Genomic DNA, 25,774 nt, shown 5'->3' with positions numbered 1-25,774 from the left:
TTTCCCTTGAAGAGTTCCACTATCTTTTGCCTTCTTTCTTCATTGATAGGGAAATGTGACTAGTCAGGGTAATGAGAAAGAGGAGGGGGAGACAGTGGCTGCTCCGTCAAGTCTATAATGTGATGGGTTCCTGGAAGACATCACACCTGTGTTTGGATAAATTGCGGGGACCAGAGGCGATACTCTACCAGCCATCGAGGTTGCAGGTTCATCACCTCCATGGATTCGATATGGCTGTCTGGTACCTCCATTGTCTGTTGTCCTTACTAAGGTGCCTGCCACTTACTCATACTTAGGTACAGATAGCTGATAGCAGTGTGAAACATCCCCAGGGAATATCACATGTTACCTGTGATGAATCCTAATGGATCAAGGAGTAACCGTAGAGCATCAGGCATGTTGGACCAAGATGAGGATTTGTTTTTAGGAAGGGATGGGAAGGTGCTTGGGGCATTCATAATAGCCCCAGAGAACTCCACATAGATGGTTGTTGCTCTCCATCACACATAAATTGCATTTTTCCTAGTTGTCTTTAGGTAATTAGTTTTAAGGCAGAAATGGAGAGACAATTTATTGGCTGTGGCTCAAGGATGTAAAAAAAGACCCATAGGAATCCAGCACCACCTTCATTACTGTGTGATCATTACACATAGGTGGTAAGACAGCCTTGGTCTCTATCCACAGAGATAGTTCTGGAAGGAAGTCTTGCAGTAGGTAGATGAGCTTCAAAAGACACCCATTGTGACCAAACACACACCTAAACCAGCGGGAGACTCTCCCCTGCCATGGCTCTACAAGTTCTGTGGCTTTGAGTTAGGTTGAATGTTCCTTTTGCTTTTGAGGTTATGCAGTTAAAGTGATAATTATTTCTTTTTGATCCAGTGAACTTGGAGGAAAGGAAAGTTCTCCTCCTGTGGGTGAAGGCTTTCACAGAAAGTCTTTTGGGGAATGTTGGGCCTGGGGTTTGGGAGGGGGTAGGGTAAGGAGGTGGAGAAGGCAATGGCACCCCACTCTAGTACTCTTGCCTGGAAAATCCCATGGATGGAGGAGCCTGGTAGGCTACAGTCCATGGGGTCGCTGAGAGTCGGACACGACTGAGCGACTTCACTTTCACTTTTCCCTTTCATGCACTGGAGAAGGAAATGGCAACCCACTCCAGTATTCTTGCCTGGAGAATCCCAGGGATGGTGGAGCTTGGTGGGCTGCCGTCTATGGGGTCGTACAGAGTCGGACACGACTGAAGCGACTTAGCAGCAGCAGGGTAAGGAGGATGAATGCCAAACCCCAACAGGGGTGGGTGGGGTGGGTAGGTAGGGGCCAGCCTGCATTATTGGTCTGTGGTGCCCATCCAGCCTGTGGCCTCTCGCACACAAAGCCTTGGTTCTGATTAATGGCATCCGTGTCTGGGAGGCATGGATTGTATTAGACCTTGTTTAAAAGTGCTCTCTATACATTCACTTCCCCTGGAAGTGCACCAAAATAGGATGAGAGGGAAAAAAAGGGAGCAAGAGAAAGAGCCTGCGTTTGGAAAGGGTAGAAAGGAAAGCTTTTTTCATAAATGCTTTCTGTGACTTTTTGTACTCTTCAAGGCTTTATCTCTGCAGGGCTCCTACGGGAGAGCAAGGGGAAAAAGTGAAGACAGACGTCTTGGGAAAGAAAACAGGTTTCCCTGCCAAAAATGGGAGATGGTGCTGGCTCTCTGGGCTTTTTAGAAACTCCAAGAAATCTGCTGACATTTTAAAGGGGGGAGGGGAAGAGAGAGATGATTTATGATGACATCACATGTTGCCCAAGCAGATCCTGCAAGAGGAAAATGGCTTTTATAGAGAGCATGTTGCAATAAAGAAACAGTGAGTCACTGGGGGAGCATCATCAATTGAAATGCCTTCAGTTATTTGCCTTAACTCTCCAGCTACCCCCACTGCCACCCCAACCAAAGGCCTTGGCAGCTCTTAGGGCCTTGCTGGAAATGGGTTGAGAGAGCCTGAACCCAGAGTGCTTGCTGCCTTCTGTCTCCCCAGCTTCCCTTTCTGATGACTCTGATTATGTCTGGCCTTGTTCTTAGCTCCCTGTAGGGTAATGCAGGTGTGCAGGTGTTGAACCGATTGCCTGTGTGTGTGTTGGGGGTGTGCTAACCCTATGTGTCAAGTGGTGGGTGACGCAGGAGGATGGTGGGGTGAGAGGAGCCAGTGACTCTCTCTTTTTAGGAGTAGCAGAACGATGCTTGACTTTTGTGGAGGGGTAAGGGTTGTCTCCATGCTTGTTCAAGGGAAGAACCCTGGACCCGGGCACTGGAGTGAGGGATCCAGCCTTGTGGGCCTGGGAATCATGGTAACTGCACTTGCATTGTCAGGCAAGGTTTGCAGCCTGAGAGTTGTGTTGTGTGCTATGGCTAGTCACCTGCAGGGCACCTGTCCTGGACCTTGGCAACATGCTAGAGTCCAAAAGACTTGTAGTCACTCCCCACCCCCACCCCCCCCAACTCTTGGTTCTTCAATACACTTCTCCCCTTGATGGACATTTTCTTCCAGTTCCCTCAAAATGCCAGTACTGTCTTCCTTTCTTTCTTTTTTCAATTATTATTTTTATTTATTTGGTTGCACCAGGTCTTAGTTGTGGCACACAGGATCCTTTGTTGCAGCTTTTAGTTCTGGAGTTTTTAGTTGTGGTATGCAAACTCTTAGCTGTGGCATGGGGGATCTAGTTCCCTGACCAGGGATTGAACCTGGGGCCCCTGCATTGGAAATGCAGAGTGTTAACCACTGGACCACCAGAGAAGTCCCTCCTGCCTTCCCTTTGCCACCGTCAAAACATTCTGAGGACCAGGTTGGGAACCCTTTCATATTAAGGGCTGTTTGACAAAATGGGTTCTACTGCCGTGCATTTATTTGCATTTTAGTGAAGATCAAAACCTAAAGCTGAGGGACAGAAGTGATCTTGAAGATAATTCCAGCCTTCAGGAAGAGGGCCTGGGGGAGTCCTTTGAGATGTCAGAGGTGGTGGGGGTAGAACAGGTAGTTGGCTGGGCTGGCTGTGGTGTAGAGGATGCCCTTCCTCCCCTTGAATTGTCTGCCTCCAGAGTACATGAAGTTGGGGAAATCCTTCCCAAGAGAAGGAGCAATCACTGCCTGGTGATGGTGAGAAGACTGGCAGGTCCAGGCCATGGCCTGCCCTGCTTTTCCACACCAGGAGAGGTTTCAGTCCAGTCCTGGGGGGATCTCTGAAGCCTGGGGTCTTCCCTGCTGAGTCACCAGCCCTGGCTCAGTGCACATCAGTGATACAAAGATGCTGCTTTTCTCCTGAGTAAGCTGGATTGGTTCATGAGCCCAGACATGCTCTCTGCTTTGAGCAGTGAAGTTGGCCCCATAGAGGAGAAGTGGCCTGATCTTGTTCTTGGTGTCTGCTGGAGATGGGCATTTCCTAACTGCCTTTTTAACAACTGCAGATAGTGGTGGTAACAAACGATCCATCATCCCATTTCCCTCTTCCTGCCTTTATTGAGATCGGGGAAACAACAGTAAGCAAGACACAGTCTCCACCTTCAAGAAGCTCATCTTAAGTCTTGAGGGTACTTTATTTCCTTCTGTTAAAGATACCTAATTTCATCCAGAGACTTACAGTTCACCCTGCATACATGGTGGGGGTTGGGGAAGAGTTGAACTTCTGCTCTGTGCCAGGCATTTGAAAACTTTCAGCCACCGTGTAAGGTCATTTTTATCATCTTCCTTTTATCTTAAATAAAAATAAAAACAGAGGTAAAACCTGCTTATGGTCTCACAGGTCCTAAGTTGCAGTCAGTGCTACAACTGGGTACTGTGTGTTCCAAGCCTGTGTTCCCTCACACCCAGCTCTAGATAATGGTACACATATTGCTTTGGGGTCTGCTGTTTTTCACTTAACATGTCAAAAGCATTTTTTTCCTGTGTTTCTATAGTATTCATGATAATCTTTTTAAATGACTACATGATTTTTCTCCCTATGGTGATGTACTCTAATGTAAACCAGTTCCTGGAATATTGAATGTTTATTTCTAATTTCTTTGATGTTGGAAATTGAGTGGGGAGTCCTGAGATTGCCCCCCTCCACCCTTGGTTCCCCTAAAGGAGCAATAGGGCTGACATAGATGGAGCGTGGGGTGGGGGTCTCCCCACAGGCTTGTTTGGGAGCCTGTTGCCCTCCTGCTAGCGAAGCTGCATGGAAAGAGAACTTGGCTTCTTGTCCTGGATGCTCTGGCTTCTGGCTCAAGCCAGACTTCCTCGCTGGGCCTTTCAGAGATCCCTAACTTCACCCTTTTCCCCTGGAAGATCCAAGAACATCCTGCCAGATTGATTCCCTCTCTCACACCCACTTGTCCACCTTATTCCCTAGGTTCAGATCCATTCTCTTTACCAAGAATGCTCCCTGCTTCCTCCTTCCCTGAGTCTTCTCCACACAGCTCTCTCCATCCTTTAGCCCTCAGCTCAGTGGGCTGCCGTCTCTGGGGTCGCACAGAGTCGGACACGACTGACGCAATTTAGCAGCAGCAGCAGCAACATCTATAGCCTCTAGCTGGCCCCTCTGACAAAGATGATTTTACCTCAAATCAAACTTTCTGCAACCCCACCCTTTCCAACCTGACACCAAATTATATGCTGTCACATGAATTCCTGTCTCCTCAAAACTGGGTAAAGAAGGAGGCAAGCGGGTCTCATATTCTCACTTAATCCTCCTAAGAGCACTGTGAGGTGGGATTTGCTATCCCCACTTCACAGTGAGGATAGATTAAGACTATCCCAGGCAGGGTGAGAGAAAATGAATGCCCTGTAAGTGACACAATTCCCAGATAGCAAGAGACCATTTCTTTAACTTCATCTTCCTCCCCCCTTAGTGATCAGCATGCAGTGCAAGACACGTAGTGGGTGCTCATTAAATGCCTGGTGAGTTGAATTGTTGGACAGTTTCTTTTGTGGGGATGAAAATTCGTACCGTGCACTGCTGAATCAGGAGGGAAAAATTGAGTCAGCTGTGCATGTGGCGTGTGCTTTTAATTTCAAACAGGGATCTCTGCAGTTTGGCAAGGGTCAGGCATTGACAAGAGATGCAGAGGAGGGAAAAGACATCTTGAAGCTGCCTTCTGCCCTGAGTGAGAGCAAAGCCCCACATCTGTTCCTTGTCTGGGCCCCAGTTCCCCTCTCTAGCTGAGGTCCTAGTGGTAGGCAGGGGGAGTGGGTGTGGCTAGACCTGAGAGTTGAATGATTTGAGCTGGGGCATTGAGGGCTCCGGGGATATGATCTGCCATGTTGGTTGGGTGTCAGGTTGGGTGTACCCAGCATGGGGTTTGGTCTGTATGATAATTTTAGGGTTTGTACCTTCTGTTCCCCATGGTGGACCAAAGGGGAGCTTTTTGACCATCACACATTTTGGGAAGGTTTGGAAGTGCTACGGGTCTTTCCTCTTGCCATGACTTCGTTCTTCAATGTAAAACCACATGAAAGGACCCAATGAGGGGTGTATACCAAGGGGGGGGGCTATACAAATGGTAGACACAAAGATGGAGGTGAACTGGGGTGAATATCAAGATGAGGGGAACCAGGATTGTATACCGAAGGGGGGCCAATGTGAAGCTTTTTTGCTGGCACTAGGATAACATGCTGTGATGGAATTACAGAGGATGGCTGCAGAGGCTGTCAGTGCTGTGCCATGGGAGGAGGCAGTGCTAGAGAGCTGAAGGAGTCATAGCGAGGGGCGTTGTACAAAGAGATGACAGTCAGTGTTTGGAAGTGCCAAGTATCCAAGGTTAAATGCTTTCCTGGTTTCAGGATTTCTCAGAGCCTTCCACGCCAGTCTTGCATTGGAATCTCTAGGCTGTGGATGAGCAGGCTGCCCTTGAAGGTGAAGTTACAGACAGGTTGGGTTCAAATCTCAGCCATGCTTTGGCTTCTGTGACATTGAGTAAACTGTTCATCATTCAGTGGCTCTGATTCTTCATTTGTGGAAGGCTGGTTATAGGATTAAATGGGATGATGTGTGTAAGTTGTTTAGCATAGTGTCTCACTTATGGTAATTGCTTGGTAAGTCTTAGCAACTGGTGTTGTAATTGTGTCATCATGGTCATCATCTCACCAATGACCAAGGAGAACTTTTCCCTAGAGCAGTGGTTCCCAACCTGCCTTCCTGGACCATCAGCATCATCTGGGAGTTCATTAGAAGGGCAGATTCTTAGGCTGTACCCCATTGAGTTTCAGATTCAGTATGTCTGGGTGATGCTGATACTCCTGGTCTGGGGACCACATTGAAGAACATCCCTTAGCACTTGTGTCCCATGGGATAGACTTTAAGATGTACAATTACATTGCCTGCTGCTTCCACTGCACTGCCATCTCTCCTGGATGGTTAGATGATGAATTCTTTTTAAAAGCACGGATTTTTGTGATCAAAGCAGGAAAACCTGTTGGCAGGATGAAGCCTTATTTAGAGGGAGTAAGGCAGTGACTGTTTTTGCTTTTAAAGCTAGTCTTACTTGGTTGTGAAACAGACTTACCATTGTAGCAGAGACCCTCTGTCAGGTGAGCATGGCAGCATGGCACGAGGGCAGTTTGCCTTAGACCTTTTTGGAGGGTATGCAGAGTGGGACGTATCCCAAGCCCCTCAGTGTGCTACCATTTCACTTTGTAAGGCATCTTATTTTCTTGGAGGCTGCTCCCTTCAATTGGATTGCAAGACTCCTCTATATGTGTGAGTATGTGTGACACAGTACTCAATTCATTTGATAAACATGGTCTTGAGAAATGGCCCTGAGTATCTGTACTGGTGTCCTTTCCTATAAGAAATTGTTCCCGATTGTCTGTCTTTGGCCATGTGTGACTCACTACAGGACAGATGTTGCTTCACTGTGCTGTCTGCCAACCAGACTTGTGCTCATTGAGTGTGGAAACTTATTCCTGTATCTCTAGCACAGCACGTGGCACACCGTTGTGTTCAAAACTCTCTCTTAAGAGACCATAAAAGTCCTCTGGGGATATCAGAGTAAAATCCCCATGTGTTTGATGGGGTCCTTGATGCCTAAAGCTCAGCTTCTCTCTACTTTGGAGCCAAATCAAATCTTGGAGACAGAATTTGGGTGAAGTAGAAAAGGATAGCTTTATTATTACTATGCTAGGCAAAGGGGGACCCAGTGGCCTTCTGCCTCAAAACTATGTGTCCCTACTTGGAGAGGATAGTGAGAAGTTTAAAGTAATAGTTCAAAGAGGGAGTGATCAGCTTGTGGACATTCTTCTGATGGATTGGTGGACAGCTAAGTAGGAGTCAGCATTATCAACCTTCAGGTTCCAACTGGTCCGGGGTCTACAGAGTCGTGGGCAGCATACCATTGTTCACAGTTAACTTCTCCCACCTGGAGTTGAGGTTTCCGTATCTGTGAAACAGCTCAAATATATTGTGTGTAGCCTTTGATGGGGAACCAGGATCTTGCCCCGAGGTTGCACTGTTATTTGTCTTGACTGTTTGTTTCTCCCTGGTCTCTCCTCAACTCCCTAGTTAGCAACTGCTTAAATCTGCTCTTTGGAACTCAGGGAGGGTCAAGAAGGCTGAATGAAGGCTGTTTCCTATAATCAATGAAATGGGGGACATGGAGGGCCTTTGTGCTCAGGAGCCCCAAAGCGCCCTGCTCCATATCATCCTTGGACAGAAAGAGACCTCATGGGAGGGTGAAGTGGGCAGTTCTGGTTGAGTGCCTAGGGGGTGTGGGCCTGAAGATCCAGGAGGCTGTGCCTGTTAGGCTTTTAAATTCTGATCCTAAATGCTGTATTTTTGTGTTTTCCGGGGAGTTGGTCCTCCTGCCAGCTTCAAGTGGTCTGGGAATGACTGTGTAGCAGTGGGTAAGTCTGACCACTTTCTGTGGGAGCCAAGCCCTAGGGGGAACAAGAGGACCCTGGAGCCTTGGTGAAGTGGCCTAATGAGAGAATAGGGGCCATTCTGGGGTAAGCTAGGTCTTCTCTGTCTTCCAGTTTCCCTAAACAGTATACATTCTGAGAACTTGGGACTGCTTCTGAGAGAGAATTGGATCACCAAGTCCTGGTCATTAGGCAAGTAAGGTAGTCTTTTTCCTAAAGAAACAGGCAAAGAGCTGATCATAGGAAGCCCATTGTTTCAGGTAATTCATGGTTTGGTATTTGGGCTCCTTTGAAGTAAAACAAATCCAAAATATAAACCTTTCTTCTCATAATAGAATCCGCTTGTGTTATTTAAATCCCAGGGTTTTACATTACAATAGTCACCCATCAGGCTTGGAGAGAAATGGAACTTTCTTTGACAATACGGTGTGTGGTGTTCTTGCTGGCTTAAAATTAAACCTAATCGGGAGGTGTCACTGAAGCCTGTGCTGAGTAAATGATGGAGCATGAAATAAAATGATTTATACAACTTTCTTTTCCAATAGGCAGTGCTTTTTAATGTTTTTCTCCTTCTGAAAGAAGGCGTGTGTGTTGAAAGTGATTTTTGATGATGTTTTTCTTAAGTGATCCAAGACCACAGCATTCTGAGAACTGCTCACCCCTACCCTGCTGCTTTCCCATGTGGTTGACTCTCACTTGAACTTTCTCAATTTGCAAGCATTAGAATGTTCTGACCACCTCAGAATTCTCAAATCTGGCCCATCACAATGGAAATAGGAGCCCAGCCTTTTGGGAATTACTGGGGATCTGAATTTAAAGTGGTGTGAGTCAAGGCTTGTTCCTGCTTATTGGGTTTATGTTTCAAGACCATTGTGTTAGGGTTAAGTTGACTGGTTGTGATGTCCTCGTAATAGGTTAATTAAAAAACAAAAACAAAAAAAACACTGCATGTGAACGTGGTCCCCAGATAGGAATAGATGTGTTTGCACATGTGTGGACCCAAGCTCAGTGAGGGAATGTGTTATCAGTGCAGGGTGAGGGTGAGGGGTAGAATGTGCTCTACCTTCCCACCTAAATATGTGCAAATTCAGCTCATCCAAAACGGATGGCATCCGCCTCCTTCCCACATTTGTTCTTGTCTCCTTTATCTCAGCTACTGGTGGGTCACTTTCCTCCCAGTATCCCAGGTTCAACTCTAAGTTCATGTTCCCAAACCTTTTAAGAATTGCTAAAGTATCTTAGTTGCTCTGCCTACCCGCATTTCTTCTCCCCTCCGGATCTTGTTGACAGAGCAGGAATGGTCTGGAGGCACTGTCTGATCAAAGTCTTTCACTGCTTGAAATCCAGGCCAGCTTCCCAGCCTACAAGGGATTTTTCTAGCTTAGTTGTTCTTTATCTAAGTTCTGGCCAGTGACCTGACAGCCTTGTGTTTCCCCAGTTCTTGGTCTTTGTGTTGTCCTCTTGTATTAGTCTGTTACGGCTCAGACTGAGTAGCTTATACAACTGATTTATTTTCTTACAGTTCTGGAGGCTAGAAGTCCAGAGGCAAGGTGTCGGCCAGGTTGATTTCTCCTGAGGCTCCTTGACTGCTTTCTCTTTGTGTCTTTACGTGGTCTTCAATCTGTGTGTGTCTGTGTCCTCTTCATTGGAGGACACCAATCGTATAGGATTAGGGTCTATCCTAAAGACTTCATTTTAATTTAAAGACCTTTAGTTAAAGGTCTTAAGACCCCATCTCCAAACACAGTCCCATTCTGAAGTATCGTACCAGGAGGTGGTTAGGATCTCAACACAGGGGTTTTGCGGACCACAACTCAGCCCACAGTACCACTGTCCCAGGAAAGCGCTTTCCTCCACCTATCAAACATCTACATTTTCAAGACTTATAATCTGAGTGTCTCATCTCCACAAAGTTCTCCTCTGCTGCCTCATGTGTCTCCAGGAGCCTCCCTCTTGACCCAAGTCCTTGCATGCAGTGGAGGGCATGATGGCTGGATTTCTGTATTCTCTTCTTGGGGACATGAGGCCTGTGTAACTCCTGGGGTCTTGCTGTCCCCACTGCGAGCGGTCCCTTCTGATGGAGCAGTGCCGGGCGTGTACTACATGTAGGTACGTGTATAATTCATAAGAGAGGACTCATGTCACCCAGGGCGTGCTGCTCATTTGCAAGAATTATGAGCTTTGACAGAACTCCCTGTCGTTCAGGCCTCCTTGTCACATTGGTTTTAATTACTATTCCTTTTCTAATTACTTATCTTATCTACAATGGCCCCTTTCAGCTGCTGCAGAGGAGCCGCCCCTGTCCTCTCATGCAGAGGGAAGCTGGGTTACTGCCATCACTCTGCCGAGGCCTTGTTTTCCTTTTCTCCTGTTTGTCTCCCTTTCCCCTTTCTCTGGTTTCTGAACCATGTCCCCTTTAAGAAACCAACTGATTTCTTTAAAAAAAAAAAAACACCCTCAAATTATTTATTTGGCTATGCTGAGTCTTAGTTGTGGCATGCAGGATCGTCAGTCTTCGTTGAGGCATGTAGGATCTAGTTCCCTAACCAGGGGTTGAACCTGGGCCCCCTGCATTGGGAGTGCAGAGTCTCAGCTACTGGGCCACCAGGGAGGTCCCACCCCTTTGATTTTTAGGGCATTGTTCTGAAGGGCCAGAGGACGGCAGAGTTGGTCCTTCAGCCTCAGCATGCTGTACCTCCCTCAGAGCTGCCTGCCTTCACCTTGGGGAAGGCAGTCTCTGCCATGACAGCCTGCCCTGAGTCAGGTGGTGAAAAATAGCAAAGGGAACATCATATTTAAAGAATCTGAATGTGCTGAGTGGATGCTTTGGAAACTGAACCTCAGGCAAAAAGGTCCTTGGTTCAGGCTTGTGACTGATGTGGCGTTGTGTGCTGTTAACAACCAGGAGATTGAAGACCCAACCAGGCTGTATTTTTGCCTGTCACCAGAGGATCTCCAACCCTTTAACTATTTTAGTTTTAATATCTGATTTTACTTGGGTTCCCCATTAGAGTTGCTTTTCTTTGTCCCTTATTGCATTGCTGTTGTTTAGTCACAAAGTAGTGTCCGACTCTTTTGCAACACCGTGGACTGTAGCCTGCCAGGATTTCCCAGGCAAGCATACCGGAGTGGGTTGCCATTTTCTCCTCCAGGGCATCTTCTCGACACAGGGATCAAACCTGTGTCTCCTGAAGTAGCAGGCAGATTCTTTACCCTTATCACATTACTCTATTTAACTGACTGAATTAAGGAAGGTTTCTGTTTCAACTGCAATACTTAGCATTTTACATTCAAATGGCTGTAATACCTTTGGAGGGACCTGACTGATTTTGATGAAATCCTATCCATTATGAAAGGTGTTAACGTACACGTCAGGTTTTATTTAAATGTAGTCTGTGCCCTTGAAACAAAATGACAGAAGTGTCCAAAAGACCACTTTTTTTTTTTTTTTCAGTAATGTATATGAGTTTCAGTGGAAATTGGTGCATTTTTATAAGGTATGGAGATCCTGTCCTGCCGGCATGGATTTCTGTGTAAAAGGAAGCTGTTGCTGTGTACCCAGTGTTGGGTGAAATAGATATGGGGCTGCCTGGCTTCAGTGACTGACTTCAGCCCTCCTTCTGATCACTGCAGTCCTCCACTGTTGACCTCACTACCCCTGCCTCCTCCTATGCATGTCTCCTGTGTCCCCCTGAAGCTTGCACGTATTTTCATATCCAGGCTTTCACCTTCAGCTTCTTTTCTGGCTTCTTTTTCATCTCTCTTTGGTTCCATGCCTTCAGGGACCTTCTTCCAGGCATTTCTGGTTTACTCGAGTTCTGAGGGCTGCTTCCTGTAACAGATTGAGCTCTTACTGAGTCCTCACTTGCTTGGAACTTATATTTCAGTTGGGGCAGTGGATGGAGGGTGTGGCCAAGTGAAGAGTTAAGTGATGCCACCGTGGGGAATGCTTAGGTCCCTCTGAGGACATCTAATAGCATACAACCTTGGGAGGAGGGGAGGGTACCAGGAAAGGCACGCTGAAGGAGGTGTTATCTAGGTGAACTTGAAGAATCCACTCATTCATTCATTTGCTTTATGGAACCCTTGATGGGGGTAAGCGCTGTGCTGATGATTGGCAAACAGCAGTGAACAAAGCAGGCAGAGGCCTTACCCTCATGAAGCTTATGTTTTAGTTAGTAGAGAAGCCAAGTAGGGCGCTATTGGGAGGTGAAGGGTATTTTAGGCAGAAGGAACAGCATGGACCATGTCCAAATCCCAGGATAAATGAGTGTATTCAAGGCACACAAGGAAGGCAGGGGCCAGATCACAAAGGGGTCTGTGAACTCTGGAGTTTGAGCTTTATTCTGAGGATGAGGGGTTGCCACTGAATGGTTTTAGGTAGGAGAGTTGCAAGGTCATGTTTGTATTTTATTTAACTTTAGTCTTTCTGATTATTATTTTTTTATTGGCTGCCTTAGGTCTTCATTGCTGTGTGCAGGCTTTTGTCTAGTTGCAGTGAGCAGGGGGCTACTGTCTGTTGTAGTGTGTGGGCTTCTCACTGAGGCAGCTTCTCCTGTTGCACAGCTTGGGCGCTGGGGCCCTGCTGGCTTGGTTGCTGTGACTTGTGGGCTCTAGAGAGTGGGCTCGGTAGTTGTGGTACATGGGCTTAGTTGCTTTGGAGTATCTGGGATCTTCCTGGTCCAGGGATCAAACTGGTGTTCCCTGCATTGGTAGGTGGATTCCTGACTACTGTACCACCAGGGAAATCCCATGATTGTATTTTAGAAAGATCACTTTCATTGTCCTAGAGAGAGTAGGCTGGAGGTGCAGTTTAGGAGATGAATTAGAAGGCTGTAAGACTTGCCTTGGGGCAGTGATGGTTTGAAAGACAAATAGATGGATCTGAGAGAGATTTTGGGAGACAGTTTTTGACAGTATTTGAGTGGATGTGGAGGGTTGAGGCCTGGGAGACACATAACTCACTATGGGGTTTATTGGTAGAATAATTGTGTAGATGGTGGCGGCAGTCTTGGAGATGGGGAAGTTGGAGGGGAACAGGGTTTTCATGGTGGAGGAGATGAAGGGATGAAGAAATTGGGACACATGGAGCTTGAGGTGCCTATGGAGACATCCAGGTCCGAGTGTCCAGGAGGAAGCTGAATACACAGATCTAGAGTTGAGAGCACAGTCTGGGTTGGAGGCTCATAGAACAATTGAAATAGGAGGGAGTGGTCAGCAGGGTCAAATGCTGCAGAGGAAAAGTTGAATGAGGCTTTGAAATAGTCATTGGGCTTAGCCATAGAGAGGTAGTTAGTGTCCTTGGCAGGGATGATTTGAGAGAATAGTAGGCTTTTCTGTCCACGTGATGTCATTTGAGCACTTTCCATTCTCCGTGTCTCCATCAGCACCATTCTAGTTCAAGGCATGTTTGTATCTTACCTAGGCTTTTGCTATAGCCTCCTGATTGTTCCACCAAACTAGTCTCTATGATGCAGAGAGAGAATGATCTTGTAAAGAGGAAAATCTGATTATGCCACTTCCTTGCTTAACATCTTTTAATGGTTTTATGCTGTAAGGATAAAGACAAATCCCTTGACAAGCAGCACAGGCCTCCTGCCTCCTTGGTACCTCATCCTGTGTCCTTCCCTCTCTTCTTGGGCAAAGCAGTTCCCTAAGTGCCTTGAGTTGTCATGTCTTCTTTGGCCATCAGGACTCTGCATATGCACATTCTCTTGACTTGGAAGTCTCACTTCCCCCTTCACCTACTTCGTTTCTACTTGCAGATTTTGGTAACGCCTGTACTTTCTTAGGGGAGTCTCCCCTGACCTCCCTCACAGGGTCAAATCTCTCTTTTGGGTGTTGTTGTAGCACCTGTCTTTCTTGGAATGTGGTGACAAATTGCATTATGTTCCCAGTTCTTGCCCTCCCTATATCCATGCTCTCTGGTATGTGGTTTTGCAATCCCCCCCCCCACCCCCGAGTATGTTCCTCTGATGCATTGAATGTGGTTGTGGCCGTGTGTTACATAGGTGGAATGAGAGTGTGCCTTAGAAGGCATTGCACATTCTGTCTGCATCTCTTGAGCTTTCACCATTGCCCATCCTGAGACTGAGCTTCACAATGTGGAGTGGACCTGAGCCTGTTCTATAGTCTGCAACCTGGAGTCCAGCCTAGCCTAGCTAACTTACACTAGATTTGCAGATAGATGAGAATAAATGTGTTTTGGGGTAGTTTGTTAGGCAGACTTATCTTAGTGATAGATGACTGATAAGATAACAAGCACAGTTGGAAATTATATATCTGTATATGCATATACATTGTTTATATCTGTTTTCCCAGCTAAAGACTAGGTTTCATAAGAGGGCAAATATTGAGTCTATTACTATGTACTGTATTTCCCAGCAATTATGCATGATGCCTGACACATGGTATGTACGCAACACATATTTGTTAAGTGATTAAAGTCTGTTCAACTCAAATATGTGGTTTATGTCTTTACCTTCCATGATGATTTTAAGAGTTTATTGGTTCTGGCTAAATTGGCCCACTGCCAAAGGTATCAGGATACATTTTTACATTCAGTTATAGTACTTTGCTAACTTGAAAGAAAATGACATCTTTTAGAAATGCATGTTTCCTGTAATTTAAAGAAAAAGATATAATGTTGGCTTAAGAGGTTATAGCTTGGGACTTTCTTGGTGGCTCAGAGGTAAAGAATCTGCCTGCCAGGGCAGGAGACATAGGTTCGATCCCTGATCTAGGAAGATCCCATATGCCTTGGAACAACTAAGCCTCTGCACCACAACTACTGAGCCTGTACCTTGGAGCCCAGGAGCTGCAACTACTGAAGCCTGCACACCCTAGAGCCTGTGCTCTGTGACAAGTGAAGCCACTTCAGTGAGAAGCCTGCACACTGCAAGTAGAAAGTAGCTCCCACTTGCTGCAACTAGAGAATGCTCATGCAGCAATGAAGACCCAGGACAGCCAAAAATAAATTAAAGAAAAAGGTTATGGTGTGAATTGTGAGGGAAAATACATCATCTGCAGTCGCAAGGCAAAAGTGAGTATGTTAATCACATATTAAAATTTAATTTTTATCTAGGTTGCTGTGTATAGCCCTCATCATTCTAGTACGATCACTCAGTCATGTCTGACTCTTTGCGACCCCATGGACTGCAGCACTCCAGGCTTCCCTGTCCATCACCAACTTCCGGAGATTGCTTAGACTCATGTCTATTGAGCCGGTAATGCCACCCAACCATCTCATCCTCTGTCGTCCCCTTCTTCTCCTGCCTTAAATCTTTCCCAGCATCAGGGTCTTTTCCAATGAGTCAGTTCTTTGCATCAGGTGGCCAAAGCATTGGAGTTTCAGCTTCAGCATCAGTCCTTCCAACAAATATTCAGGACTAATTTCCTTTAGGATTGACTGGTTTGAACTCCTTGCAATCCACGGGACACTCAAGAGTCCTCTCCAACAACACAGTTCAAAAGCATCAGTTCTTGGGTGCTCAGCCTTCTTTATGGTCCAACTCTCACATCTGTACATGACTACGGGAAAAACCATAGCTTTGACTAGACAGACCTTTGTCAGCAAAGTAATGTCTCTGCTTTTTAATATGCTGTCTAGGTTGGTCATAGCTTTTCTTCCAAGGAGCAAGCATCTTTTAATTTCATGGCTGCAGTCACCCTCTGTAGTGATTCTGGAACCCGAAAAGATAAAGTCTCTCACTGTTTCCATTGTTTCCCCATCTATTTGCCATGAAGTGATGGGACTAGATGCAATGATCTTAGTTTTCTGAATCTTGAGTTTTAAGCCAGCTTTTTCACTCTCCTCTTTCACTCTCATCAAGAGGCTCTTTAGTTCCTCTTTGCTTTCTGCCATAATGGTGGTATCATCTGTGAATCTGAGGTTATTGATATTTCTCCCAGCAATCTTCATTTCAGCTTGTGCTTTATCCAGCCCAGCATTTCGCATGATGTATTCTGCATATAAGTTAAAAAAGCAGGGTGACAATATACAGCCTTGACATACTCCTTTCCCAATTTGGAACCAGTCTGTTGTTCCATGTCCAGTTCTAACTGTTGCTTCTTTACATGCATACAGATTTTTCAGCAGGCAGGTAAGGTGGTCTGGTATTCCCTTCTCTTTAAGAATTTTCCAGTTTGTTTTTATCTACACAGTCAAAGGCTTTGGTCTAGTCAATAAAGCAGAAGTAAATGTTTTTCTGGAACTCTCTTGCTTTTTCTATGACCCAGAGGATGTTGGCAATTTGATCTCTGGTTCCTCTGCCTTTTCTAAATCCAGCTTGAACATCTGGAAGTTCTTGGTTCACATACTATTGAAGTCTGGCTTGGAAAATTTTGAGCATTACTTTGCTAGCATGTGAGATGAGTGCAATTGTGCGGTAGTTTGAACATTCTTTGGTATTGCCTTTCTTTGGGATTGGAATGAAAACTGAACTTTTCCAGTCCTGTGGCCACTGCTGAGCTTTTCAAATTTGCTGGCATATTGAGTGTAGCACTTTCACAGCATCATCTTTTAGGATTTGGAATAGCTCAACTGGAATTCCATCACCTCCACTAACTTTGTTCATACTGATGCTTCCTAAGGCCCACTTGACTTCACATTCTAGTAGGTCACTTTCATAGGTAAATTCTACATTAGAAACAGATTAGGTCTTTAAGATTTGTTGTTGATTTAAGAGCTTATTTTGGCTAAGATGAGATAAAACACCCATGGAATTTAGTATCTGAGGAAGAAGGCATCTTGTAATAGGGAGTGAATACAGGGCTTGGATTCAGAGAGCTGTAATTTACTAGCAGTAATCATGAAAAATGGTTAATGTTTCTGAGTTTTTTTCTCTATATTTTAATTTCATTTAAGTATAGTTGATTAACAGTATGAAAAGGCAAAAAGATATGGCACTGAAAGATGAACTCCCCAGGTCAGAAGGTACCCAGTATGCTACTGGAGAAAAGCAGAGAAATAGCTCCAGAAGGAACGTAGAGGCTGAGCCAACGTGAAAACAGTGCCCAGATGTGGATGTGTCTGGTGGTGAAAGTAAACTCTGATGATATAAAGAACAGTATTGCATAAGAACCTAAAACATTAGGTACATGAAACAAGGTAAATCGGAAATTGTTAAACAGGAGATGTCAAGAGTGGACATTGACATTTTAGGAATTCATGAGCTAAAATGGACTGGAATGGGTGAATTTAATTCAGATGACCGTTATGTCTACTACTGTGGGCAAGAATCTGTTAGAAGAAATAGAGTAGCCCTCATAGTCAACAAAAGAGTCCAAAATGCAATAGCTGTGTGTAATCTCAAAAACAACAGAATGATCTCTGTTCTTTTCCAAGGCAAACCATTGATTATCACAGTAATCCAAGTCTGTGCCTCAGCTACCAGTGCCGAGGAAGCTGAAGTTGAACTGTTCTACGAAGACCTACAAGACCTTCTAGAACTAACACCAAAAAAAAGATGTCCTTTTAATCATAGGGGACAGGAACACAAAAGGAGGAAGTCAAGAGATACCTGGAGTAACATGGCAAGTTTGGCCTTGGAGTACAAAATGAAGCAGGGCAAAGGCTAACAGTTTTGCCAAGAGAATGCATTGGTCATAGCAAACACCCTCTTCCAACAACACAAGAGATGACTCTACACATGGACGTTACTAGATGGTCAATACTGAAATCAGATTGAATATGTTCTTTATAGCCAAAGATGAAGAAACTCTATACAGTCAGCAAAAACAAGACTGAGAGCTGAATGTGGCTCAGATCACGAATTCCTTATTGAAAAATTCAGACTTAAATTGAAGAAAGTAGGGAAAACTAGTAGGCCATTAAAGTATGACCTAAATCAAATCCCTTATGATTGATTATACAGTGGATGTGACAAATAGATTCAAGGGATTAGATCTGATAGACAGAGTGTCTGAAGAACTATGGATGGAGGTTTGTAACATCATACAGGAGACAGTGATCAAGACCATCCCCAAGAGAAAGAAATGCAAAAAGGCCAAATGGTTGAGGAGGCCTTACAAATAGCTGAGAAAAGAAGAGAAGTGAAAGGCAAAGGAGAAAAGGAATGATATACCCATCTGAATGCAGAGTTCCAAAGAATAGCAAGGAGAGATAAGAAAGTCTTCCTCAGTGATCGATCCAAAGAAATAGAGGAAAATAATAGAATGGGAAAGGCTAGAGATCTCTTCAAGAAAATTAGAGATACCAAGGGAATATTTATGCAAAGATAGGCACAATAAAGGAAAGAAATGGTATGGACCTAACAGGAGCAGAAGATATTAAGAAGAGATGGCAAAAATACACAGAAGAACTATACAAAAAAGATCTTCATGACCTAGGTAACCATGATGATATGATCACTCACCTAGAACCAGACATCCTGGAGTGCAAAGTCAAGTGGGCCTTAGGAAGCATCACTATGAACAAAGCTAGTGGAGGTGATGGAATTTCAGTTGAGCTATTGTTAATCCTATGATGCTGTGAAAGTGCCACACTCAATACGCCAGCAAATTTGAAAATCTCGGCAGTGGCCACAGGACTGGAAAAGTTCAGTTTTTATTCCAATCCCAAAGAAAGGCAATACCAAAGAATGTTCAAACTACCGCACAATTGCACTCATTTGACACTAGCATAGTAATGCTAAAATTTCTCCAGGTGAGGCTTCAACAGTACAGGAACCAAGAACTCCCAGATGTTCAAGCTGGTTTTAGAAAAGGCAGAGGAACAAGAGATCAAATTGCCAACATCCATCGGATCATACAAAAAGCAAAAGAGTTCCATCTACTTGTGTTTCATTGACTATGCTGAAGCCTTAGGCTGTGTAGATAAAAACAAACTGTGGAAAATTCTCAAAGAGAAGGGAATACCAGATCACCTTACCTGCCTCCTGAGAAACCTGTGTGCAGGTCAAGAAGCATCAGTTAGAACCGGACATGGAACAACAGACTGGTTCCAAATTGGGAAAGGAGTATGTCAAGGCTGTATATTGTCACCCTGCTTATTTAACTTATATGCAGAATACATCATGTGAAATGCTGGGCTGGATAAAGCACAAGCTGAAATGAAGATTGCTGGGAGAAATATCAATAACCTCAGATTCACAGATGACACCACCATTATGGCAGAAAGCAAAGAGGAACTAAAGAGCCTCTTGATGAGAGTGAAAGAGGAGAGTGAAAAAGCTGGCTTAAAACTCAAGATTCAGAAAACTAAGATCATTGCATCTAGTCCCATCACTTCATGGCAAATAGATGGGGAAACAATGGAAACCATGACAGAGTTTATTTTTTTGGACTCCAAAATCACTGCAGAGAGTAAATGCAGCTGTGAAATTAAAAGACGCTTGCTCCTTTGAAGAAAAACTAGACCAACCCAGACAACATATTAAAAAGCAGAGACATCACTTTGCCAACAAAGGTCTGTCTAGTCAAAGCTATGATTTTTCCAGTAGTCATGTATGGATGTGAGAGTTGGACCATAAAGAAGGCTGAGTGCCCAAGAATTGATGCTTTTGAACTACAGTGTTGGATAAGACTCTTGAGAGTCCCTTGGATTGCAAGGAGATCCACTAGTTCATCCTAAAGGAAATCAGTCCTGAATATTCATTGAAAGAACTGATGCTGAAGCTGAAACTCCAATACTTTGGCCACTTGATGTGAAGATCTTACTCATTTGAAAACAGCCTGATGCTGGGAAAGACTGAAGGCGGGAGGAGAAGGGGCTGAGAGAGGATGAGACGGTTGGATGGCATCACTGACTCAATGGACATGAGTTTGGTTAAACTCTGGGAGTTGGTGATGGACAGGGAGGCCTGGTGTGCTTCAGTCCACGGAGTCGCAAAGAGTTGGACATGACTGAGCGACTGAACTGAATTGTTAAGAGAAGCTTTTAATATTTCTGTACAATCTAATATAATACTCAGTGTTTACCTTCTATTTGCTAATATTTTGTTTAGAATTTTTGTACTGATTTTCATGAGAAGAATTGTCTGGAGTTTTATTGTGCCATGTTTGTCAGGATAGTTTTCAGTGTTATTTGTGTCTCCCTAAAATATATATGGTGGTAGTGGTGGTTTAGTTGCTCAGTCGTATTCAACTCTTTGCGACCCTATGGACTGTAGCCTGCCAGGCTCCTCTGTCCGTGGAGTTCTCCAGGCAAGAATACTGGAGTGCGTTGCCATTTCCTTCTCCATAAAATGTATATATTGAACCTTACATGCCAATATGACTATATTTAGCACGAGGCCTTTAGGGAAACCATAACTGTAGGACCTTAATCCTTTAGGACTTGTGTCCTTAAGAGGAAGAGATATCAGGCCGGGATAGGTACAGAGAAAAAGCCACTTGAGGACACAGGGAGAAGGCAACTGTCTATACGCCAGAAAGAGAACTCTTAGCAGAGACCAGCCCCATGGCACGTTGGTCATGGACTTCTGGCCTCTAGAACTGTGAGAAAATACACTCATTTCGTTAGATCCCCACCTGTGGTATTTTGTTATGGAAGACTAGTAAAGTGTTACACATACTGTAAAAATTGTTCAGAATGTTTCTGTCTGTTCTGGAAGAAACCATTGGAATGACATTGTAGTTACCTGTTCCTTGAAGGAATTGGTAAGTGATATCTGTGAAACATTTGCAGCCTGATATTTATTAGTTTTATCTCTGATAACTATAAATATCTTCCATGGTATTTGGTCTGTTTAGGTTTTATTTTTCTGTACTAACTTTTTGGTGATTTATATTCCTAGATAATATCTAGTTTAACCAGGATGTCAAATGTATTAGAGAAAAGCTCTATAAAGTTATTGCTATGTCTTTCAATTTTTTCTGTGTCTATGGTTATAGATACATTCACATTTTAACTATATATATTGTCTCTTTTCTTCCCCTTGATTATTGGTTTTGTAGTTTATTATTGAATAACTCTTGGATTTATTAGTGCTACCATTTTTTTCTTATTATTGGTTTCGTATATACAAATTCTTTTGTTTTCCTTAAGTTATTATTTTGTTTTTGAGCTGCACATTTTGAATATTTGATCTTCTTTAGAATTGTGTGTATTTAAAGCTAGAGATCTTTCTCTGAGCACTGCTTTAATTATCCTGTAAATTGAACTGCCTAACAGTTTTACATTTTTATTTTCTAGGTATTTGTGAATTTTAATTTTTCTCTTATAAAAGTTGATGGAGAAGGAGTTTTTAAAATTTATTTTTTTAATTGGAGGAAAATTGCTTTACAATGTTGTGTTGGTTTCTGCCATCCAGAGAAGGTTTTAAAATTTAAAATTTCTGGAGTGCGGTCAGAGAAGATAGTTGGTCTTGAAGACCTAGAATATGGTCATTTTGTAAGCTGGCACTTCTAAAAGGTGTATCTCAGTTTTCAAGCTGTAGAATTAGAAATCTATGAATTTTGATTTCCTTATGATTGTTAACAGGTTACTTGTATTCCTTATTTTTGACTCACTTGATTTATGACCTGAAACTTAGAGTCACTCTTATTCATTATTATACTATGAACTTCAAGAGAATATATAGAAGATGTAGATTTTACCTTGACTTTACTAAGACAATTTGATTGCACTCTAAAAATACTGGTAGTAGTAAGAGTTGAAAGACTGAAGAGAGCTTGAATAATGAAGGAAAGCTTTATGCAGGAGGTGGATCTTGAAGGGTGAGTAGAAGTGAGGGGGTAGTCTGTTATGGGACCTTCTGGGCTGAGGAAAGCATGAGCAGAGCTGGGCTTAGGGTGAGCCTGGCATCTGAGGGAGAAGGTATATACCCCCTTGCCCAGGTTTTGCTCTCTGTGACATGCCCTAGCAGTTGAGTCAGGAGCGAGAGTCACAGGGGACCAGCCATCTCTGTTCAATTGACTTATGCATAAGCATATTTGTTGAGGCCATCTCAACCATGTGATAAGTCTACCTTGGAACAACAGAGACAGCCCATGATAATTTGCTTTTCAGGCTGCCCTACGGGTGTGCTTTCAGTTTTGCAGCTTCACCAGAGAACTGAAATTGGTACATACTACCATTGGATAGCATTAGCTCAGTATTGGAACATTAATCAGGGAGAGATAGGTGTTTCAACCGAAGAATTACAGTGTCTGATATGTACTTGCTATATGGAGTTGTTTTGTCGGATGACCCCAGTAAATTACCTGCTATTTAACAGTGAGAATAAATCAAGTGATATGTGGTCTGTACGAAGTGAAGGTATTTAAATAATTAAGCAGTTCTTTCTAGAGCCTCCTTATATGATATTTTCTGGACTCCAAATCAGTTGTTCTCATCCAGCCTCTGTATAATATATAGTTATTTCAAATCAGCTTTACTTACTGGGCTTTTTCTAGTAATGGAGCTTTGTCAGCAAAAACTGTGCATACCAGCAAATGGTGAATGATGGCCTTGTGTCAGAAAGGAGCTTGAGAGGTGCTTTCTGTTGTTAGATGGATGGGTCTGGAGCAGGAGCTTGAAGCTCTCCGAATGTGATAGTTTCAGAGAAAAGGTATGTCTGAAATAGGGGTGAGTACTCCATCATTTGGAAGCTGGTATTTCACATACCCAAGCCAAATATCACATGTGCTGTCGAAAGCATGGTTTCATCTTGGGTTATGCGAAGTTATTTAATATAATCTTGGTTGTGGTTTCTTTTTAAATAAATTAATTTATTTTTGGCTGTGTGGGTGTTCGTCACTGTGCAGGCTTTTCTTTAGTTTCAGAGAGCAGGGGACTACTCTTCATTGCAGTGCAAGGACTTCTCATTGTTGTGGCTTCTCTTGTGGAGCATGGGCTCCACGATGCATGGACTTCAGTAGCTGTAGCACATGGACTCAGTGGTTGTGGCTCCCAGGCTCTAGAGCTCAGGCTCAGTAGTTGTAGCACATGGGCTTAGTTGCTTTGTGGCACATGGGATCTTCCTAGATCAGTGATCAAACTCATGTCTCCTGCACTGGCAGGCTGATTCTTTACCACTGAGTCACCAGGGAAGCCCTTGGCTGTGATTTCTTCTCCCCGCCCTCACTTGCATCCTCTTACAGCTGGTCAGAGCAGAATGGCAGGAAGTACAGCAGTTATTGAAATTATAACAGGTAAGTTTGTGCAATTCTGACCACAACTCTCCATAAGCCAGTGCTTTTCCACATGAGGGCTTTGTTGGCAGAACATAATGTATGAGTTGGTTGAACTCAGGTGTCTGTTGATCTGATGCCACCCTGGACCTTGAGCCTTCCAAAGGGCTGTTTGAGGGAGAAACCTGTTTTGTGGCATTAAATGGGCTGCCTGAATTTGTGAGTCTGGGGATGCTGAGCTGTGTATGCTGTTGCCTCTATTTTATTGCTGAATTGTGTCTCTCAGTAGAAGTTCTTAGAGGCTATTCAACAAAGCTTACCCTGTCAGCTAAAAGGCTTTTAGGACTTCATAATCATGGCTTAGTATCTTTTCCTTTTTCTTAAAAAAAAAAAAAAAAAGAACTTTCCTTTCCCCACCTTTTTGAAATTGTTAGCCTTCATGTGAACTGAAAGGGACTTCAAAACATTGGAAGAAAATAGTCTGAAAGCTCAGAGTGTGCTTGGCTCCTGGTAGGTCTGAAGACTTGATAAAGAGGCATCTTTTGCACTGACAGGTGTTTGTGTGCCAGTGTGGAGGAAGCTTTTGATGACAAAGCCACTTAGTTTTCTGTAGTTTACTCTTCCCTTTGTGCAGAAGAGTTAAGGAAACTCTAATAAAGTAACTACATAATAGGGATAAGAAGTTAGCATTGGAGTCATCTTCTTCGTTTCTCTTCTCCCGCTTGTTGGTTTTTGAGACTTGCTTGCCAGGAATTAAGAAAGCGGCAGGGATGAGGTGGCCGCTGTCCTAGCACTGTCCCTATGGTTCTCACATGTGCTTCTATTTAAAGTTCCAGAGTCAGCAGCAGTGCCCTTCTTGAAGCCAAGGGGAAATTTAGGTGGGAGTCAGAACTGTGGGCTAGGGTGACTCTGGAAAGGAAGGACCTGGAGGACTTGCTGACCTGCCACCTGCCTTGTCTCCTGGAAGTGTAATGCTTGCGTAACACTGATTTATAGCCTGGAGCCTCCTTAACATACAGTTTACTTCCATCTCATAGGAACTGACTGAAACTGACAAACTGTGACCATGGTCACATACTGTCTTAGTCCTGACATGAGTCCTTCCATAAGTCCCTCTGAGATCTTGTGCACTTTCCCAGGAAGATGAATTACATGAGTTACAGCCAAAGGAACATGCAATGCTTGTGATATAACATGGCTCCTAGAGAGCGGAGCAGAACCTGCATCTTGAAAAGCCCCAACCATGGGGAAATGGGTTGGGACATCTTGATTTGCAACTGCCATCCCATGGTGGGCAAAACTTGCTGTGTTGATCCCCTTAAACTCTTAGGGGGAAAAAAACCCGGAGGGATTTTATTGGTAGAAGACTGGAATGAAATCTGAGTGCTGTGGTATATTGTTCTCAGTGAAAACCGAAGGACTGGTAGAGAAACTTAGTGTCCAGAAACATCCATGCATGGTTTAATATGAAGAGCAAAATTAGGTCAAGCCCAGGTCAAGCTGTTCATATGGATTTCAAGTTGTTTATTTGGGATCATCAGGACCTAAGATTTGGGAGAGGAAGCTGGGCTCTGTGTGCCCCCAAATTGGGAATGGCTGATGGGTAGGGTTGTACAAAGTCAAGAGTTGGGGGGGGTTGGTCTATGAGTTTGTTGGCAGTTAGCTTCACACTTCTCAGAGGAGGATCATAAGTCTCCCAGACTGTACTCCTTGGCTCTTCTCACCAAGCCTTGTTAACTACCAAAATGTGTCAACTTGATTGGGATTTGTCATTTGAGTCTAAAGTGGTCTAAGTGCTGAAACTGTCCTATTGAAAATTGTCATTGTGGGGAAAGCAAGAAGTTTTGGACTAAAGAGAAACCCTGCAAGCTTATCTGACAATATAACAATACTGCATAGAGGAATATAAGGGTAAGAGTAACTTGTATTAGCTTTCACTGTGTGTGTGGTACTGATGCTAAGTACTGACTATATGTTCTTATTTAACTCTTAGAACAACTCAGTGGGTTATTAGTAGAGGTAATAGTGGTAAGTAAAAATTATGGCAATTACTGTGTCTGCTTTATGTGGATTATCTTGAGTCTTGTAATAATTCTATGAGCAAGGTACTATTATCATTCTCATTTTTCAGATGAGTAAATAGAGGCTCAAAGAGGTTGTAGAAATTTGTCCAAGGAGGTAGAATATGAATCAGTCTTCTGATTCCAAAGATTGTGCATGTATCAACCATGTTTTGTTTTTTTTTTTTTTTTTTTTAATGTGTATCTATTTATTTATTTTTGGCTCCTCTGGGCCTTTGTTGCAGTACACCAGCTTTCTCTAGTTGAGCAGAGTGGGGGCTACTCTCTAATTGTGGTGTGTGGGCTTCTCATTGTGGTGGCTTCTCTTGTTGCAGGGTAGGCTCAGTAGTTGCAGCACAGCGGGCTCAGTAGCTGCCGCTCTTGGACTCCAGAGCACAGGCTCAGTAGTTGTGGCACACAGGCTCACTTGACCCGAGGCATGTGGAATCTTCCTCTGGCCAGAGATCCAACTGGTGTCCCTCCCCTTTCAAGGCAGATTCTTTTTGTTTGTTTTTTTTAAACTTTAAACTTTGTTGTTTGTGTTGAGGTGTAGCCAATTAACAATGTTGTGGTAGCTTCAGGTGAACAGTGAAAGAACTCAGCCATACATATACATGTATCCATTCTCCCTCAAACCCCATCCCAGCCAGTCTGGCATATAACATTGAGTAGAGTTCCATGTGCTAGGGACTTCCCTGATAGCTCAGTTTGCAAGGAATCTGCCTGCAGCACAGAGGACCCCAGTTTGATTCCTTGGTCGGGAAGACC

At 43.9% G+C, this 25,774-nt stretch overlaps 1 protein-coding gene and 1 non-coding gene across 19 annotated transcripts in view; one reads left to right on the top strand and one right to left on the bottom strand.

Annotated features, from left to right (window-relative positions):
* LRMDA (leucine rich melanocyte differentiation associated) overlaps nt 1-25,774 on the top strand; it is a 1,316,989-nt gene that overhangs the window by 29,645 nt on the left and 1,261,570 nt on the right. The gene's annotated exons all lie outside the window — the stretch shown is intronic.
* TRNAG-UCC (transfer RNA glycine (anticodon UCC)) lies at nt 2,705-2,777 on the bottom strand. Its single transcript has one exon. It is a non-coding gene; the product is annotated as a tRNA-Gly (tRNA).

This window comes from Giraffa tippelskirchi, chromosome 2, assembly GCF_054371585.1.
Source record: "Giraffa tippelskirchi isolate mGirTip1 chromosome 2, T2T-mGirTip1v1.2.pri, whole genome shotgun sequence".
Taxonomy (NCBI): domain Eukaryota; kingdom Metazoa; phylum Chordata; class Mammalia; order Artiodactyla; family Giraffidae; genus Giraffa; species Giraffa tippelskirchi.
Note: the sequence above shows the minus strand (reverse complement) of the source record. Positions and strands in the feature narration are given on the sequence as shown.